The following is a 6,523-nucleotide window of genomic DNA, read 5'->3' as shown; positions in this document are numbered from 1 at the left end:
GTTATTTTTAATACTTTTGTCCTCTAACTTTTAATCTAGAGTTAACAAGTGATATACACACTAGCATTAGAGTATTAGAGTATTCTGGACTTGACTATATATTTACTTTTACCAGTGAGTTTTATCTTTTCATGTGTTTATCCTTTTTCTGTTGTTACTATGATGGTTAATACTGAGTGTCAACTTGATTGGATTGAAGGATACAAAATATTGATCCTGGGTGTGTCTATGAGGGTGTTGCCAAAAGAGATTAACATTTGAGTCAGTGGGCTGGGGAAGGCAGACTCACCCTTAATCTAGTGGACACAATCTAATCAGCTGCCGGGAAATATAAAGCAGGCAGAAAAACATGAAAAGGAGAGGTGGGCCTAGCCTCCCAGTCTACATCTTTCTCCTGTGCTGATGCTTCCTACCCTTGAACACCAGACTCCAAGTTCTTCAGTTTTGGGACTCGGACTGGCTCTCTTTGCTCCTCAGCTTGCAGATGGCCTATTATGGGACTTTGTGATCATGTAAATTAGTACTTAATAAACTCCCCTTTATATATGTATTTATATATATGTAAATGTCTCATATATATAAATGTCTGCTATTAGTTCTGTCCTCTAAGAGAACCCTGACTAATACAGTTTCTTAGCATCTTTCCATGTTATGTGAAGACATCTCTTCAGCATTCCTTGTAAGGCATATCTAGTGGTGATGAACTCCCTTAGCTTTTGTTTGTTTGGGAATGTCTTTATCTCTCTTTCATTTCTGATGAACAGTTTTGCTGGTAGTATTCTGGTTGGTTTTTTATTCTCTTTCAGAACTTTGAATATATCATCTCACTCCTTCCTGGCCCACAAGGTTTTTGCTGAGAAGTCTCCTGACATCCTTATGGTGAGTCTCTTGTATATGATGAGTGTCTTTTCTCTTACTACCTTCAAGAGTCTCACTTTGTCTTTGACTTTTGACAATCTAATTATGTGTTTTGGTGTATTTTTCTGTGGGTTGATCTTACTTGAGATCTTTTGAGTTTCGTTAATCAGAATGTTCATATCGCTCCTGAGATTTCAGAAGTTCTAAGCCATTATTTCTTTAAATAAGTTTTCTGCTCCGTTTTCTGTCTCTTTCTTTTGAAATTCCCATAATTAGTATATTTGTTTGTTTGATGATGTCCCAATTTGTCCCTTATGATTTCTTTACTAATTTTTATTCTTTTTTTGTTTTGTTTCTCTAATCAACTAATTTTTAATGATCTGACTTTGATTTCACTATTCTTTTTTCTGCATAATTGAGTTTGCTCTTGAAGTTCTTTATTGTATTTTTTCAGTTATCTTATTGTATACTTCAGCACTAGGATTTCTGTTTGGTTCTTATTTATGGTTTCTATTTCTTTATTAAAATTTTTATTTTTTCATGCATTGTTTTCCTGGTATTTAATTACATGTGTTTTCTTGCATCTCATTGAGCTACTTTAGGATCATTATTTTAAATTGCTTGTCAGGCAATTTATAGATCTCAATTTCTTTGGGGTTGGAACTTTATTTGTTTCCTTTGGTGGTGTATGTTTGTCTGATTCTTTGTCATTCATGAAGCCTCGTGTTGGTGTCTATGTGTCTGAAGTAGCAAACATATTTTTCAGTCTTTACAGACTGGTTTTGGCAGGTAAAGATCTTTTTCTGTTAAATGTCTAGGCTGTTGGGATTGTCTCTGGGATCACAGTTGATTGAGTGGGGTTGGAATCGAGTCACATGGCTACTGCTGGTTCTGCACTGGGTCCATGTTTGACAGGCCTGTTACCAGGGGCTCCAGCAGGTGTGGGTCCTGTCTGGTCCTTGGGCAGACTGAGCTGCCTCCAGGTTCTTGGTCAGTAGGGGTGGTGCTGAGACCAGGCTCTGTTTCAGGGTCCACAGTTGGTTTGGCTGACGGTGAGCCTGTTACTAGGTATGTAGAAGGGTATGTTTCCCTCTGAGTCTAGGGGAGTTTCTACTGGGTCACTGGGTAGGTACTTGAAGAGACAGGACTGGCTCCGGATCAAGGCTGAGAGGGGTCAATTAAGTTATAGGGCTGCTTCAGGATCCAGAGCTGAGACTGAGATCTGCAGTCCTGTCTCCAGAGGCAGAGATGAGTGTGCCTCCTGGTGGTTTCTTGGGCAAACACGATTGCCACTGGACCAAAGCTGAATGAGGCTAGAGCCCAGTTACAGGGCTGTTTCAGGATTGGTTGTGGGACCAAGGTTGGCAAGCCTGTTTATTGGAACACAGATGAGTGTGAGTTCAAGCATGTTCTTGAGTGGGCATGAATGCTCTCAGACTACAGTTGAGAGGGGCTGGAGCCAAGTTACCAATTCGTTTCAGGATCTACTGTGGGACCAAGGTTGGCAAGCCTGTCTCCTGGGGCATGACTGGGTATGACTTCTAGAAGGTCCCTCACTGAGTAGACCTGCTTTTAGGCTGCAGCTGAGAGGGACTGGAGATGAGTTATAGGGCTCTTTCAGGGTCTGCATGGGACTGAGGTTGGCAAGTCACAGACCAGCCTGACTACTGGTGGGTCCCAAGGAAGGCACCACTGCTTGCAGACCACAGCTAAGAGGAGCTGGAGCCAAGTTACAAGGCAATTTCATGGTCTGCTGCTGGGATCATGGGCCTATCATTTGAGACTCATGTGGGTGTGACCCCTCTCAGGTCCCTTGGCAGATGGTTCTAGTGGCAGGACCAAGGCAAATGAAGTTGTATCTGATACATAAGGAGATGAGGCTGTTTTTCACGTCTGTAGCCTGCATTATGGTTAGTGACGCTGCCATCCGAGTGCAAGCCTGTCCTCAGGACAGCCTCCTTAGGTCTTGGGCTCCACCAGGGTTCTCAGTCTCCAACCAAGGCTCACAATAGCACTTTGTCTACAGATGGCTGTCAAATTCTTGTTATTGTAGGGGGATGGGGATACAAGCAGAGGACATTCTATTCCATCATCTTGCTGACATCCCTATTAATCTGTTTAATATGTGCACTTCTTGACATAGAGTAATACTAACTTTTCATAAAATTGAAAAAACCACTATATTTTAAAGATTTATACACCTAAATTATTATTTCTATAATAGCAAATTTTTACATAATGTGTTTAAGTAGATGTATACAACTGCTTTGTCAATCACTTCTCTGTATAGAGGGAGGAAATTCCCAAGTGAAGATTTAAACTTTCTTCTTTCAAGTTTTAAATTATGTTTTTCCTTAGGATGTTATGGTTAAAAATTTAATCAGTCTTTGATCTCTCCTTGGATGAAACAGATTCATCCAATAATAGCACATTGAAATATGTGGTTTAGTGTAATCTCTGCTTCTACTGCAAACAGAAGAGAAATAAAGGATCTCTAGGCACAAAATTAATTGCTCTGCATCAGGTTGCATTGCCATTTAAGGCAAATTTATCTTTCATTATGATTGTATTCTCTATTATTTGAAAACTTGAGGCATGTTTATTTTTAGTATTGTGAGTTTCTATTGTCAAGCCGACCACCATTATTTGTTATTTCTTGAATCTTAACCTCAAACAAAGGCATTGCCTCTTTTTGGGGAAAAAGACTGACTCCTTATAATATAGATAGGCTTTTATTTTTATTTTCAAAACGTCTCTATGCTCCACATTTAATTTTGAAAATACTGTAAAGATATGGCTCATGTTCCTGATTATTTCATTAAATTGTTAAATGTAAATGTTCCAAATTTGGCAGTTTAAACATTGTGAATCCTAAAACTGATTAAGAAAATTTCATAGAATCACAGTTTTAATAGGGCTACCCAATCTTGTCAATTCAATTTCACTGCATGTTCTTAATCTACCTAAGTGTATTCCCAATCCTTAATATAGATTTCCAATTAAAAAGAGGGAGAATGTTTTGTTTCTTTTATATTTATCCCCTAATTGCTTTTAGGCTCTGCAAAGGTTCTGTTTTGTCCAGGTGGTTGTTTTGAAGCATACTGTGCTTTCAGAATCTCTTGAAATATTTACAGATGATGAATCTGCAGCCAAAACACTCAATAAACAGCACCTGCAGAACTTAGACTTTGTCTAAATTTGGAAGTCAGAACTGAGGACTGGTGATTTGGATAGTTCTAGGGAATATGACTTTTGGAAGACGATTTCAGAAATTTGAAGTAAAAGCTTGAATCATATTTACAACCTAACTGCTAGAGTTCTTCTTATATAATGTATTTTGTCATTTTATGATAGTTCCTTTTTTTTGAAATTTAACATGTCAGGTTACCAATCTTTTTGGTAACTAAGAGATTTAGTAAATATTACAGATTTGCAAAACTGTAGCTTGAAGTTAACTTGGGGCTGAAAGGAAGGATCTCTTGTACTCATTACCTGGCAAGGTTGGGCCTTGACTGTTCTAGTCTCATCCTCCATCCAGGTGTGCTGGTAAGTGTTTAACAATCACCTCACCAAAAATAGGTAAATAAAAACAGCCTGATTTGTAGCATTTGCTAATTTCCATGTAAATATGTCCTCTGGCTGATTTCAAGATATCAGAGATTTAACTGCTGGCTTTCACAATTTCTGAAAATTTAGTAGTTGGCTCTCATGAGCCCTTATAAACCTGCTACAGCAGGTGAATCTATATTATCACCTGTCTCAGGAATCCATAATTCAGGAATTTTCATCTTTATTTGTGTTTAACTTGGTATTTTTTCCATGTTGTTACTGTGGTTAGATTCATGAAAATGCTGAAGCTTTAAGAAAGTTCTCATTCTTCTAATTTGTATGCAACAGAAACTGCCAATAGCAACTTCCCACAAATACCTTAGAATGGCTCCTTTGCATTGAAAGCAATAAATCCTATTTACAGGGAGAGCTTGAAGTTCCTTATCTATTCCCCTCTCCCCCAAAGAAACAAATGAACATGTATATATGTGAGAGAGAAAAGGGAAGAGGAATTTTAATATAAAGATAAAATTTAGTCTAGTGTTGATCATTTCTCTTTATAGCCTTATATGAACTTCTGAAGTATAGGCACTTTGTATTCTGGTAAAGAGTAGCTTCTCAAAAAAGTTTGCTGGAGGAATGTCAAAGCTGCTTGCCTAACCTGAAGACAGAGAGTCACTTAAACTCTTCTAGAAGTTGCAAGAGCTCTCTGAGGATGTTTTACCTAGAGGTCTTAAGATAGTGATGCAGAATAAGAGAAAAGAAATGATGGGAAAATGGCATTATCAGCTCTCTTCCATTCTGCCATCTCCCACCACTCTTGTAATAAGTGGACTTCTAAGAGATTTGGGGCTGCCGTCTTCTACTATGAATAATCAGGCCACAATCAGCAAAGAAGCTGGGGGATGAGAAGTATGGAGACTTTTTGGTCAATACTGGTTGTATTAGTCAGGGCTCTCTAGAAAGACAGAGATAATAGGATAGACACAAATATAAAGGGGAGTTTATTAATGAGTATTAACTCACATGATCACAAGGTCCCACAATAGGCCGTTTGCAAGTTGAGGAGCAAGGAAGCCAGCCCGAGTCCCAAAGCTGAAGAACTTGGAGTTTGATGCAGGAAGAATCCAGCATGGGAGAAAGATGTAGGCTGGGAGGCTAAGCCAGTCTAATCTTTTCACATTTTTCTGCCTGCTTTATATTCAAGCCATGCTGGCATCTGATTAGATGGTGCATACCCATATTAAGGGTGGTCTGCCCCTCCAAGTCCACTGACTCAAATGTTAATCTCCCTTGGCAACACCCTCACAGACACACCCAGGATCAATACCTTGCATCCTTCAATCCAATCAGGTTCACACTCAGTATTAACCATCACACTGGGTTAAGTCAATTAGGGAGAAAGAATGAAGACCACCCAAGATTCTAGGAACAAAGTTTCTATTCTCTTGGCTTTGCTTGTCATTTATTTACTAGTATTTAGGTGATTGTGACATATTTCACCTGGGCAAATGATTGTATTGTGATTACTTTGTCAGGAACATTCAGATTTCAGTGATCATCAGAGCCATGGCTACCCTTTAAAACAATAAAAATATGAACAACTTTAATTATATTATCTTAGAAGGACAAAAATTCTTAGGAGTACAAGTATTCGGATATTTTTCTTAAGTTGTGCTTTCACTATGAACTATTTGTCAAACTAATAACCAAAGAAAGTGGGGTTTTTTTGGTGCATTTAGTATAATTTGGGGAAACTTGAAGTTATATTGCCATAAAAATTTTAGAAATTCTTATTTCCTTATTTTCAGAAACCATTGCATGTACCATCAGAGTTGGATTGATTCTTGATTATTGAGATATGAAAATAGTCTTTTTTAATTTCTCTGTTCTTCAGGTATAATTATGCAGTCATGTCAATTTAAGGCAAAGTAATTCTAATTAAATCTGAGAGAATAATTAGGTAGGTTGCTGTGACTTAGTTAGTTGGATAAGGTGTAGTTTGAACAGAAACCAAAGTTAATCATATGGGAGATTGTGGTTGTTGGTATGTACGAAATATTCTTAGAGTAAATTTCAAATATTCAAAATTCACAAAAATGGATAGTCACTTTGT

This window comes from Pan paniscus, chromosome 17 (assembly GCF_029289425.2).
Source record: "Pan paniscus chromosome 17, NHGRI_mPanPan1-v2.0_pri, whole genome shotgun sequence".
NCBI classification, from domain to species: domain Eukaryota; kingdom Metazoa; phylum Chordata; class Mammalia; order Primates; family Hominidae; genus Pan; species Pan paniscus.
Note: the sequence above shows the minus strand (reverse complement) of the source record.